The sequence below is a fragment of the Rhineura floridana genome, chromosome 11 (assembly GCF_030035675.1).
Source record: "Rhineura floridana isolate rRhiFlo1 chromosome 11, rRhiFlo1.hap2, whole genome shotgun sequence".
Taxonomy (NCBI): Eukaryota; Metazoa; Chordata; class Lepidosauria; order Squamata; family Rhineuridae; genus Rhineura; species Rhineura floridana.
In genome coordinates this window covers 50467869-50482202 of record NC_084490.1, presented here as the reverse complement: position 1 = coordinate 50482202, position 14334 = coordinate 50467869, and the positions used below count along the sequence as shown (strand labels likewise).

At 44.1% G+C, this 14334-nt stretch overlaps 1 long non-coding RNA gene across 4 annotated transcripts; it reads left to right on the top strand.

The window, feature by feature from the left end:
* The first annotated feature begins 345 nt into the window (after nucleotides 1-345).
* On the top strand, nucleotides 346-14034 carry LOC133366343 (uncharacterized). Of its 4 annotated transcripts, XR_009758385.1 has the most exons (5): nucleotides 346-1277; nucleotides 4042-4119; nucleotides 8839-9541; nucleotides 12000-12074; nucleotides 12171-14034. It is a non-coding gene; the product is annotated as an uncharacterized LOC133366343 (long non-coding RNA). The 4 variants fall into 4 exon arrangements; XR_009758387.1 differs by lacking the exon at nucleotides 4042-4119; XR_009758386.1 differs by lacking the exons at nucleotides 346-1277; nucleotides 4042-4119 and adding an exon at nucleotides 7792-7996.
* Nucleotides 14035-14334: the final 300 nt, after the last annotated feature.

Below are 14334 nucleotides of genomic sequence, written 5' to 3'. Positions count from 1 at the left end.
CGGACTTGGCTGCTTGTGTGAAAGAGGGTCTTGCGTACCAATGCACCAACCCGAATTCTGCATAAGGGGGGGAGGGAAGGGATCGAGCGAGTTTACAGCCAGCCTCGCCAAAGAATCGGATCGCTGCCAAAGTAGTTTCTTTGCCCTGGCAAGCACAAGTCAACCCGGGTTTGGTTTTTTTTGCATGTGGTGGGAAAAATCGGGGAATGGGGGAAGTTCAACGCCGTCGATTCCTCCCCAGCCACGCCGAGCCAATTCTGCTTTTCTGATGCGCCCTGCACCCAGAGAAGGTCCCAGGAGCAAGCGCAAGCGCAAAGCGCGGAGGCGGGGGAAGAGAAAGGAAAACATTCGCTCTCCAAATCCCTCTTCTCTCCACCCCTCCTTTTTCCAGGGCCGGCTTCAAGGCAGGCAGCAACCCCAATTGGCGGCCAAGAAAGGAAGCCAAGCAGGCCGCCCAAATAGCTCATGGCTGCCCCTCGTGAGCCGGCCAAGCCCAGCCCAGCTCAGAGCTCGTTCGGCTGCAAACCGCAGCCGCGGCAAGAAGCGGGGAATGGAGCCGGCCTAGCCGCGTGCGAAAGCCGGCACTCCCTCTTCTCTCCCTCATGCAGCCGTTTACATAAACAAGGCGGGAGAGAAGCCAGCAGAACAACACCTTGGCCTAGGCAGGGGGCGGGCGCAGGGAAATAAAGGCTAGGACAGCACGGGGGCAGCCGCGAGAATCTACTCTAGACTGACCTAGAGGACAGGCTGGGCAGGCAGCCGGCGAGCGGGAGGCGGCGCTAGGAAGGCTCCCTCTTTCGCACGCACGCTTTAAATAAACCCATCCCTCGGCTCCTTCCTTGTTGTAGCAAAACAGGCTGTTTCTCGTGAACGAATGCTGTGTGCCTCAGTTTCCTGATATGCTAGTTCTCTATATGCAGGGATCTTTGTTTGCATAGAGGAGCAATTGTATTAGCCACCGGCTTCAGTCAGAGCCCTACTCCCGTAGGATTAGCCCTGTAGCGAAAAGGGCATGAGAATCTAGCTAGATTACGTATGTCACATGACTAGGCCTTGTATAATTTTTTAAAAAACAAACAGCCGAAACGAGGGAAGGGCAAGCTAGATCAGGACAGCGGGGAGAGGGGGATTTGCAACTATTTTTTTTCCCCGGCAGCAGATCAGAAATGGGACCCTTGGTCCTTTTGCCTGCTATTCATAATGGGAGGAAAGGTGAACGAATTTGAATAGAAATGGGAGCCTTTAAGACAGTTTGGAATGATAAAGTATAATAAGAGGTAACCTTTTTCTTCTGAAGCAGGAGGATACACATCTAACAAGATCAACCTTGAATTTAGACTTTGATCATTTTCATGCTTGTGATGCCTTAATATTTTGTATGTTTTTGTAAGGTTTTCTTTCATGTTCTAACATTTTCAAATGCTAAGACTGTTTTAAAAAACCTGTACAGAACTTTAATGTATTTTCATAGTTGTTAAATTTAGATTTAATATAATGATTTATTTCTGAAGCCAAGCGTAAGTTTAAATTGTATGATCAAATCTTTCTAAGAGTAATTATGAATTTAAAAAATCAGCCACACAAGGCCAAACCACTTAACAAATGGCATGTCTAGTTTAGCCCAAGGGCTAAATTAGGTAATGATCTGGCCAAAGTTAGCTAACCAATGTAAAGTTTCATTGATCAAAGTGGAACAGACTGAAGTTATTGCTTAACTTTGCCACTGAGCTTTGCACAGTCACTTCCCACTAGTTTGCAACACACCCCTACTTCCCATGCCAGGGTTTGCACAGAGCCAGAAATAATTTGGGGGAGGAGAGATTTTTCAGGGAACCTTGTGAGAGCCCTCTTCAGGGGTGATTCCTCTGTGGTGCAATATTTAACAGAGGAAAGGGACTTTTTTAAATGGAATTTTAGAACAGGAGACATGCTTTTGTGCTAAAGCAGGAATTAAGAACCTGTGATTCTCCTGATATTGCTGGACATCAGCCCTAGAATGGAGGAGGGCTGTAGCTCAGTGGTAGAACAACGGCTGTGCATGTAGAAGGTCTCAGGTTCAATCCCTGTCATCTCCAGGTAGGGCTAGGAGAGACCCCTGTCTAAAGCCCTGGAGAGTCTCTGCCAGTGTAGACCAGTGTTTCTCAAACAGTGAGCCAGGACCAATCAGTGAGCCTTGGGTCACTTTTAGATGGGCCTCAGTGCCCAATGCCTCCTCACTTGTCTGCCCTATCTTCTAGCTTCTTACAGCATTTTGGTTAGACTAATGCCAGTGACAACTCCTTGCAGGCTGAGTAAAGGTAGTCAGGAGACAGAGAAGTTTGGGGGGGGGAGAGAGAGAGAAAGAAGGCCTACCTCCTCAGAGGGGAAAGGGCCAGAAGACTTGTTGAAAAAAATGAGAAAGTGAGATAAAGGTGGTTGTTGTTTTTGTTACATGGAAATAGAAAGGAAATGGATAAGAGGAGAATGGAAGAAATTATAGGAGATGGGTGAAGATACTTTGAGAGACATGGAAAGTGGGTGGGAAGAGAAAATATTAAAGAAAAAGCCCTCTCTCTTTAGACGAGCCTCTGAATCAGGAAATTCTGCCTAAAACGGGGAGGCTGAGTCACAGTACCTCCAGAGCAAATGTCTGTGCTTAGCTTGAGGAAAGCTGAGCTATGGAACTCATTGCCACAAGGAAAATGTGGCAAAGAATTTAGCAATTTCCAAAGATGGATTACATATTAGCAGAAAGTGATGTCAGCAATTGCTAACTGATTTTGCCAAACTCTGCCTGCATCCACCATCATTTTATGACTAACTCTGCCCCCTCTACCATTATTTTGTGATGGGTGAGCCTCTTTGACTTTCAGCCATATTTGGTGGGATCTGGGGGTAGGAAGTGAGCAACCCGGTATAAACAATACTGAGCTAGATGGACCAGTGGCCATAAGGTCATTTCCTATGTTCTATAGCCAATGGTCAAGGAAGGATGATGGGAATTGGAGTCCAACAACATCAGAAGGCTCCCTGTCCCTGTTTTAAAAGGAGAGGGATAAATGTGTGTGCCATCTTTTAAGCTTCAAGCAAGTTACTAGGATTACTGCCCCATTCTCCCATGCTTTCAGTGTGGGGGCAAAATGCTTGTTTGTTTGTTTGTTTTAGATAATGTCTACACCGCTTTACATTTGGGGTGGGATCTGCAAGCCGTTTTGTCTCCCTGCTTTCATGCTGAGTTATTTTTCCTTGTTTTTGTATTACATTGATTTCAGTAATTTGGACAGCTTTATTTGCTGTGTTGATGAACTTTTTTGTAAGCCACTGAGTTTATTTTATGAAAAAAGTGGAACATACATTTCTAAACAAATAAGTATTAAAAGAGAATGCTAGTTCCTGGTATGGGGGGGAGGAGATTTACGAAAATGAGACATTTTATTCTTATTAATCATATTTGTAACCCATGAGCTCAGAGGGGCAGAGTTTGCTCCCACTTCATCCTCACAACAGTCCTGTGAGGTCAGTTAGGCTAAGGCAGAGTTCACCAACCTGGTGCCCATGTAGGTGGCCCAGACTCTGAGCTTTCATTTAAAAATGTTTCTAGCTCTCCTATAAATAAAGTTTTGGAGCAAAATATGCAGGTACCTTTCTAAACCATTTCTGTGAAATGAGCCAGTCTGGGTGCTGCCACCTGTCAATGTTTTTAGCCAAAGAGTGGAGCTGTAATTGATAAGTGAGTTGTTTGGACACCAGACAATAAAAATTTATGAATAGGTTCTGAAAAGTCCTAAAGAGCTACTGTTTCCCCCCTCCCTTTTAGTGCAGTGTTCCTGCTTCTTTTTTTTGTAGTCCTTGGAATGTCTATAATCTTCCCTTTTTCCCTAGCAACCAGTATGCATATCTTTCCTGTGGTGGGTTCGTCTGAGATCAGTTAGACACTGAAAATTATTTTCTGCAAATACTATTACACAATAAGTGTGGGTGAATGTTAATTAATCCCCCTCCCCTAAAAAGGCAAATCTGAAAACTTTGCAAAGGGTCTGAAGCCTGCTTTCTGCTTTGCAGGAACTAAAGATCAGAGACTCATTAAGAATTCACCAAATAGTTAACTTACAGTACAATGGTATACATGTCTACTCAGAAGTAAGTCTCATTTGTGTTTAATGGGGTTTACCTTCAGGTAAGTGGGTACAAGATGGCAGCCTTGTCTTTGGTTTAGGGTTGGCATTGAGGAAAAACAGGGTTCATGTGCTTTTAATAGCTGAATCATAGACAGAAATTCCACAGGTCAAACCTTTATAGTATGGAAGTACCATTATGGAGAAAACTTCTTTATTTTCCTCTTTATTATCCGACATAGTTGATAGCTTTAGGAGTCCATGGAGTTTAGGAATGTTGGTTGCTCTTAAATGGGAGAATTTGGGAGAATAGGGAAACTTGTGGAGTAGTAGAGCAACGGGTCTTATGTGGAAGTAGTTGTGATCTTTGAGATTCTTTGGAGCCAAGGTAGTGGGGTGTGTGCTTCTGCACGTGTTTTCTTTTCTGAAGCTTTGGATTGGAAGGTGGAACTCTTTGGGGTGTGGTATTATTTTAGCTGTTTGTGAAACTGAAGTAGTCTGGAATGTAGGGCAATTCTTTTAAATAAAACAACAAGGTTGTAGTCTGTTCCTCCCCCCCCTTAAGCCTATGCACAGCACTACAGTTTTCCCTGCAGAGAGATTTATGATCCTTCCCAGAGAAAGCCAAGGGGTTTGCTTGCTCTTCCTGCTGTCCCCCTCCCCTCATTTTTGGTGCAGTCAGATTGGTTTGTAAATGCAGTTGCACGTAGGCACAGAACAGTTGCAGAATACAAAACACTCATCAAGGTGTCTTCGCGCTAGTCCACCCTCATTGCCTGGGTTTCTTTTTTGGCATGGAAGCACTGCAGAAGTTTTTGAGAGAGGTGAGCTTTGTAGGTCAGCTGGAATTTTGCTAGCTGTTCCTGCTAGCCCAGGATTCACCTGACATTCCTTGGGCACAAATCCACATTTCAGCTATTTTACAGTAAAGCTATTGTTCATTCTTGTTACTGTTTTTTTTTTAATCTCAGAGGAAGTTTATACAAAAAACAAGGTCATCTTGTATGCAAACAGTTGCACTGGGGCACTTTGCCTTTCTGTCCCAGACTGATTCATGCCACAGCCCAGTGCTCTCATTTGGGTAATAAAGGCATCTTGCACATGTATTAACACTGTGCTACTGGTGGTTTCCTTGCCCACAGGCATGCTGGCTTGAAGGAACTTGCTTGGCAGCTGATTAATAACATAGAAGTAATTAGCTTGGGAACTGGTTTGAGTAGATTTACTAGTATGTTTTAGTTTAGCCTTCCCCAACATGATGCCCTGCAGCAGTTTTGGACTACAACCCCCATCAGTCCTAGCCAGCATGACCAGTAGTGAGGGATGATGGGAACTGTGGTCTAAAAATCTGAAGAGGGCCCCTGGATGGGGTTTAGTTTAGTTAAACACCTCTAAGATGCCAACTTATTAACTGGCTGCTGTAGCCGTGCCTTTAACAGCATCTTGATATGCAGATAATGTTTACCTCCATGCCATAAAATGTTTCATGTTATCATTGCTGCACATCAAACTGTTAAGTGTACAAGAATAAGCCATCAGTGTTGTAAAGTACAAGAGGACAGATGTCTGCCCCAAAGACCTTGTACTCTAAAATTCAAAGGAGAAACGGCAGAGGAAGGAGGAGGATGTGGAAGTAAGCAGGAAAGCAGTATGCAACTGTTTCAGTTCCACAACGTTAGGCTTGGTTACAGTCTGAATTACAGCAGGGCAGTAGGATTCGGGGCTTGAGCCAAAGATTTTGTGGAAAAGCTGGACTGAAAGGAGAGATTTAAAGGAAGAAAGAGAAGTGGCATCATGCAGGATTCTTGGGCAGCAGTTCCAAGCATACTGGGCACCATGAGAATAGGATGCTGGACTAGATGGGCCTTTGGCCTGATCCAGCAGGGCTCTTCATACATTCTTATGGTCATACTCCTATGGCAACTACTCTGTCACTTCCATCACCTTATTTGGACTGATTTCTGTCTTCCCACATCTCATGCTAGAAACAGCTATCTTACGCTAAGGTCATCCCATGACATTTTGGGGCCAGAGATGCAAAATCCAACACAGCCATGCTGTTGTGCAATTGCCATTCATTGCAATGGGGCTTATGCAGGAAAACCTCCTGGTGGATTGTACTTCATGGGTTTGGACTGTCTCGCATCACCTCCCGTAATGGCAGCAAAAACCCACTGCTTGAAGCTGCTGCCACATATGATGGAGTGCCCCCATGGCTACATGGGGAGTTAGGAAGAGTTTGTGTTAGATAAAAACACTAGAAGATAGAAACAGTCCCATCAAAACCAGAATCACCATGCCTGAAATTAACTTAATAACTGGTGCCTGATATCAGGTGATTGACAGGTGGGTGGCCCTGCCCAGCTGTCACACTTGGCCCATGCGGGTGGGCAGGGAGATAAGGATCCAGCCTGCTGGCCAAATCAAGTTCCCTACCTCTGATTTAACAAAATGAATTATTGCTGTATCTCCCCCCCCCCAAGGAGTTAACTCTAGTGTACCATTGGCAACCAGTTGGCTTGAACTTCAATTTAATCACATGGAACCCAGATGCCAGCCTGTGGTTATAACAGAGACACCTGCCCAGCAACAACATTAGGAGATGAGTTTTACAAGCACCATTAAACACACACACACACACCCCTATTGTTTCCATAAAGTGAAATGGAAACGGCAGGTAACTAGAAAAGGGGAAGTTTCCCAAAAGAAGCAAGGGAAGTTAGGAGAGCTGGATCAGGAGGACTAGGCTGGGAACTTAGGAAAGAAGGAAGATGCAAGGGACAAGGCAAGAGGTGGTTCCCACAGAGGCCTGAGGTAAGGTGGCAGATAAAGCAACAGGCAAAAACAAGCCAAGGGAGGGGGAAATAGCAAAAGCAGGACCCTTGGGGAAAATAAAACAGGGCAGAGCCAACTAGGAATAGAGAAGGTGGAGCTGGCACTTACACTTTCAATGACATCAATAATGGGCATACCCATTCATTTCTTGAGCATCTCCTTAGTGCCGGGGTGGGTAGCCTTTTTGGCCCAGCAGACTTGATCTTCCCACCCTACCCCATGGGCCAAATTTGACAGATGGAGAGCGCCACCTACCTGACCTGCTGTGAGGTGATGGATAGGTGGGCAGTCCCACCCCCTGTCAAAGTTGACCCAGGGAGGGAGGGGTCTGCTTTGCCAGCACTTTCTCCAAACCATGTAAGATTACACATTTTATTTATTTATTTATTTTATTTATTAAACTTATATACCTCCCCATAGCCGAAGCTCTCTGGGCGGTGCACAAGACTAACATTTATGACATTGCAAATGAAAATCAACATTTTTTAACTAACTCGCTTCTTAAGCCTCTCACAACTCTTTTAAACAATACAAAACAGTTTTGGGGAAAGAACTTGAGAGGGTCCCAATCCCTGGCACATTGCTTCTCGTTTGGGGGATGTTTATATGAAATCTCCTTCAAAAGCAGCCTATGCTGGAAATTACAGACCAACTGGGCTCCTCATCTTTTTCTTTAAGGAAGCAGATTTATCTATTGTTTCTGTCATGTTGTTTTCTTTTTCAAAGGCCACCTTATTGGATCAGGGTAAAGTCAAACATGGCCCATCCTGCCTGGCAAAGCTGTCTGCCATGTGCCTTTTCCAGGGTGTTGCCTCCAACCAGCAGGAGGCCTGCCTTTTGCTAGCCATTCCATGTGAGTTAGTCCCTTCTGTTTTCAAAAGCCGTAACCATCTGAGAAGGGCTGTTTGTTTTAAAAGACTTGCCTCTCTCGGTCACATGTGCCGGCCATGTGAGGCGCGTTCCATTTTTAGCCACAACAACTTCTTCACTAGACATCTCTGCTGCAGTGACATGTGCAAAGGCGTGGGGCGGAGACACTGCACGTGTACGAGCAGGATCTGAGCTCTGTGAGTGTGTAGTTTTCTGGCTACAGGAAATTCCTGTTACAAAGCAAAGCATGTTTTACTTTGCAGGCTGAGAGAGGGAGGAGAGGTTTTTCGGGTGGGGGCTGACTCAATTGACCGTAGTGTGGGGAAGAGGAGGAAGGAGAAAAGCATCCACCCCAAAACAAGAGGTTTGTTTTGTTGATATTACAAATATGTCAGTATTACCTTAGCAAATATTAAAGGGGAAAGGGAGGTGGGGAGTTTGGTGAGGGGAGCCCTTGGTGCAGAGGAACTGCAGTACAGCCCAAAGTGAGATATCTGCAGTGGGCTTCAAAGCTCTTTCTGTGAAAGAAGCAACAAAGTGCATCAGGAGGGTGGGAGAATACACAGAGCAAGTGAAGTTAAACATTAATTTGAACCAAAGAGTTTAAAATGCAGGATGCAAGGTTTCAAGTAGCACACAGCAGCTCTGCAGATTCAATTGGTTTTAATGGGGGAAAAGGGGAACAGAGTTTTCAGCTTCTGAGCATAGTATTTTAACCAAGGGCCTGCTTTACATCATTTGAACCCCAGTTTGGATCAAATCAGGATAGTCTTTCTACTTTATTCTGAAGTCACTGATTCTGCAGTCAGTGATTGTTGGTAATCAAATTTTGTAGTCAGTGGTAGAAGTGCATAAAACTGGCAATGCCAGTTGTATTTTGTAGAACCAGTTTTGGCCAGTGCCAGTTTTTGACCTAAACAGGACTGTTCACAAACCATAAGCAAGTGCCTCTCAAAGGCAAAAGGCTACAGGACCCAGGGGCTTAGCAGAAGTCAGTTGTATCACCATGTAACATTTATCTGTCTTGTATTATTTTCAGGACTCAAGAAGACAACTATGCATGCCATACACAGTTGAAATTGACAAGTTGTTACAGAATCACCACACACAGGAAAACCACACAGGAAATAACAAGATTAATAAAACCACTTCAGTGTTCATTCATACAAGCAAGAACAAAAATAACCCTCTGGGGCTGAGATATGCTAGACAGTTCCCACATGCCAGTTTTGGCATTCCAGTGGAACTCTATGCTTGGAATGCAAAAGGCAGCCTATTCTCCTGAAGGGTAACTCCTTTGACCTGGACAAGCCTTTGAAATCTAAATATGTTTTTCTGTTTTTCCCCTTTTTCTAGAGATAGGAAGCTTCAGGGACAGCCTTTTGCAGCATATATTTTATGTGAGATGAGGGTACTTAAAGTTTTTTTTCTCCAATATATCTGCTCATCTATAAATATACATGTTGAGCAGAGTGGAGTGGGCAGACTCCTAGACAGTGCAAGTCTTCAAAGCAGCATCAGTTTCCCCAAAGCAACACAACAGCGCCTTGGAGCCTGCTAAGGCTCCTCCTTGCCTGCCAACTGCAAAAATTTAGACCCCTCTCATTGGCTACAAACTACAAAGCTGTTACCTTCAGCCTTCATCCAAGTAGATGTTCAGTAGCTAATAGCAACCAGACATGAAAGGGCATCACTGCTAATTAAAGCAAAGATCTTCAGCTAATGAACAAAAGGTGTAAAAGGTAGAAAGTAATTTAGTATATAACTTATGTTTGCATAAGCATTTATTTCTGGAACTCTGCTGGAAAGTGCTCCAAACAGAACACAGGGTTATGCTTCCTCAAAAATGTATTATATGGGCCTAGGATAACAAATCCTAGCATAAAGTATGTTAAGTGTGGCAAAGGGGGAATAATATCAGTGTGCAGATGAATCGGAGAAGTTTCCATAGAGTGGAATCAGGTATAACTATTTGAGGCAGGAAGGGAAGAGCTACAGGATATAATCTGCATAACTTTACCAACTGGCACATTACCTGCAGCTTGGGGAGGGGACATATTTGTGTTAAGTGAACAAGCTTTTTTAGCTGGACCAGTCCAATCTGAAATTGACTGGAAAGAATTTGTAAAGTTGCTCCCACCAACGACAATGAGAAACCAAATTAATATTTGATTTCTGGTCATTTTACTACCATCACCATTTACATTGTGTTGCACTACTGCTAGTAATAAAATTAGTTAGCCTTTAAATGTTGGTCAGTTCAGGAACTGATTTATTTAATGAGATTTCTACTCTGCTCCATACAGTGGAGTGGTTGATTATAACAAATTATAAAATATAACCTGTAAATCAGACTGTGGTGGCTATCCTGTGGCCCTATAGAAAATGTTGTTAGATTCCAACTCCCATTCATCCCAGCCAGTGTGGCCAATGACCAGGGATGATGGGAGTGGTAGTCCAACAACATCTGGAGGGCCACATGTTAGCATTTATATAGTGCAGGTAGCGAAGCATTACTATTTAGACAAGAGTTCTGCTTTTGCCACTGAGTTGATTTCCACTGAAATAACAAGCATTCTTTCATACCAAAATCTCCAAAGAGGTCCATGGTTTTGGTAGCCATTGTGTTCCTCTGCAATGCTCATCCAGTAGGCCAGTTAGATCTTGGAGGAGGTTGACATTTTTGTGTGTGGAAATGGTGGTGAGGGTGCTGAGATGAGGCACATCACATGGGCAGCAGCACAGTGGGGTTGTAGTAGTGTCTGATGTACACCTCACCTTGGGTCAAAAATGGAGGTGCATTGACATAAGAGAAAAACATTTGCAGGCATGCAAGAGTGAGTTATTGGGCTGTAGCTGCACCAAGCTGACTTCAGGAGCCACCTAGTGGCTAAAGGTTGCAATGTCTGTGAGACACCCTCTGATGCTATGGACCAGCAAATAAATGTAAAAGTCATAAATGGATGTTGAAAATTGAGGATTTTCTCTGAATAAATAATTATAGTAGAACACAGTTTTTCACAAGTGAATATATAATTATAGTAGAGCAGAGTTCTTCACAGTTTGTCTCACTGTGACATATTCCAAAGGTGTTAAGTTGTTTACGGCGAAACACAAAAGTGGCACTATAAAGACCAACAGATTTATTGTGGCATAATATGGACCAAGAGTTCTAGCTCATAAGAACTTATGCCACAAAATATATGTTTGGGTTTAAGGTGCCACAAGATTCTTTTTTGTTCTCAGAGTTATGTATCTGGCTTCTAGGGAGGTGGGCAGAAAGCTGGGGGAAACACTACTCCAGCCCTGTGTTACACTACTCCAGCCCTGTGTTAAAGGAAATGGCTGATGGGAGGCAGAGGACCATACCAGATTCTGGTCTAGGTGCAACAAGGTGATTTCCCCACCACCACCACCGGCTTAATTGTTAGAGCTTTCTTCCAAGGAATGTGGGAAACTATAGCCTCAGGGCAGGGGGCAAAGTACTCCAATAAATAAACAGACAAATTAATATAATGCCATCAGAGAATTAGTCCACCATTTCTGGTAAATCTGGTAAATCTGGACCACCATTTTATGGGGTTTAGCTGGCAACGAGGGGGGCAATTAGGCATCCTAGGAGCCCCTTCCATGATCACCTTTGAAGATGTAGGGCTAGACAGTCACACCAAGTGGTCCCTGATCTGCAATACCCAAACTCCTGACTTTGATCTCAGGAAGCAGATAAGAGATAACAGATAGGACTCAGCTGCATCTTCTTGACATTAGCAATTTGCAGCTGTCTGGCACTAAAACACTTGGGTTTCCCCAGCACAGAGTATCCCGAAGGTCTTTGCAACAACTCTGGTTGAGTCATTTTAGCTTGACCAAAGTTAGCTATTTTTGACAATGGGGATTTCTGCATTGGCAATGGCAACATTTTTTAATGTTTATCAACTCATTGTGGTGGCGGGAGGGAAATCACCTTTTTTATTTGTAAGAAATAAGACTGAGTTATAAAGATTGTGGTCTCCCATCTTTGCTGCTCTCTTTTGTTTTGGGATACCTTTTGCTCAACCACAGTCACTAAATTCTGGAACTTGAATTGGTTTTTGTTGGACAACAATAATTACCCCACCAAACAAAAGACTTCAAAAAGAAGCAAGAATTTCCTTCTATAGACAATGAATGTTTCACTCTAGTTTTCTCTTTGTCTGATAGCTAGATCTGCTTTCTTCAATGCCATTCATTGTTATATCTTAATTCATTGGCTGAAAATCTCAAAGACTGCAACAGGTAAGTCATAAAACAAATGAGCAAAATAGTGCCTGCGTATTTTTCCTCGTATCTCCAGTTCTATAAGGGCTTAGCTTTGCTTTTTTTTTTTTTAAGAAAGCTTGGGAATCCAGAGAATATGGCTCATCTGGAGTAAACCCCCTGCAAACACCCACACATCCAGAAGACTTCAGTTACCAGTGTTTCTTTGGAGTGGAAGCCATTACAGTTAATCTGGTATTGCACCTATACTTCAGCATGGTTCATGGGCCTCCATGCCTTGGGAGAAAGATAAGACAAATGTGATAGAGGAATCTCTGAATATTTAACAGTAAAAAGTCATCAGAACAGGCGGACTGAGACAATTCCTCCACTACTAAATACAACAAAACTTTACATTTCTGATTTATTCTCTCCCAGACTCTAAGCAACCCAAGAAAATGGACAAGATTAATGAAAGTGTGAGGTCAACCATCTGTATAGACCCTTGCCCTTCCTGACTTACTAAGCAGTCAGACTATCACGTAGTTGGAGACATTCTGGCTGAGTGCTAGGGATGTGGGAGAAATTCAACTCAGTTTGCAGTTAAAGCCAAATCTATCAAATTAGCACTTTCCAAAAGAATATTAGAACTGCCAAATAGCCTTCCTTTGAAATTCACACCTATCTGTTTATTTTATTTATTTATTGGATTTCTTCGTCGCCCATCTGGCTGGCTATCCAGCCACTCTGGGCGACGTACAAAATAGGCATACAAATATAATAAACATTAAAATCTGAAAACAATGACGATAAAATCTAGCCCACCCCAAAAGCCTGCCTGAAGAGCCAGGTCTTCACGGCCCGGCGGAAACTCATCATAGAGGGGGCATGGCGGAGATCATTTGGGAGAGAGTTCCACAGGGTGGGGGCCACAATTGAAAAAGCCCTCTCTCTAGTCCTCACCAGTCTGGCTGTTTTGACTGATGGGATAGAGAGAAGGTCTTTTGAGGCTGATCTTGTTGGGCGGCATAGCTGATGATGCTGGAGGCGCTCCTTCAGATAGACTGGGCTGAGACCATATAGGGATTTAAAGGTCAAAACCAACACTTGAATTGGGCCCGGCAAGCAACTGGTAATCAGTGCAACTCTTTTAGCACAGGAGTTATGTGATCTCGCCGGCGGCTGCCTTTAATCAGGCGCACCACTGTATTCTGTACCAGTTGCAGCTTCCAGACCATTTTCAAGGGTAGCCCCATGTAGAGCGCATTACAGTAGTCTAGGCGAGAGGAGGCCAGGGCATGTACCACTTATGGGACCAGATGATTGGGAAGGTAGGGGCGCAGCCTCCTTAACAGATGGAGTTGATACAGTGCTGCCTGGCTCACAGCTGAGACCTGAGCTTCCATGGACAGTTGGGAGTCAAGAATTATCCCGAGGCTGCGGACCTGGTCTTTCAGGGGCAATTGCACCCCATTGAGCACCAGGTCCAAATCCCCTAACATTATTATTATTGTCTTTATTTATACCCCGCCATTTTTCCAAAACTGGAACTCATGGCGGCTTCCAGATAAAAAATACATATAATTAAAAACATACAAAGTCTACATTAAAATAAGATTAAACTTAAACCTTCCCTTGTCTCCCACAAACAGTACCTCGGTTTTGTCAGGGTTCAGTTTCAGCTTATTCCTTCCCATCCAGCTGCTCACCAACTCCAGGCCCTTGGACAGGGTTTCTACAGCCAACCTCGGGGAAGATTTAAATGAGAGATAGAGCTGCGTGTCATCCGCATATTGGTGACACTGCAGCCCAAATCTAATGATAGTCCCCAGTGACTTTATATAGATGTTAAATAGCACTGGGGAGAGGATGGAGCCTTGCAGCACCCCACAGGTGAGAGGCCAATGATCTGAAACCTCATCCCCCAATGCTACTATTTGGTGCCTATCGGAGATGAAGGAGCAGAGCCACTGCAGTACACTGCCCCCTATGTCTAATCCTTCCAGGCGGTCCAAAAGGATACCATGGTCAATGGTATCAAAAGCCGCTGAGAGATCCAGGAGGACGAGGAAGGTGCATTCACCCCTATCCAATGATCTCCTCATATCATCCACCAAGGTGACCAAGGCTGTTTCAGTCCCATGTCCAGGCCTGAAGCCTGACTGAATGGATCCAAATAATCCACTTCCTCCAAGTGCGCTTGAAACTGCTTCACCACCACTCGCTCGACCGCCTTGCCCAAGAATGGTAAGTTTGAGATTGGGCGAAAGTTGTTCATATCTTGGGGATCCAAGGAGGG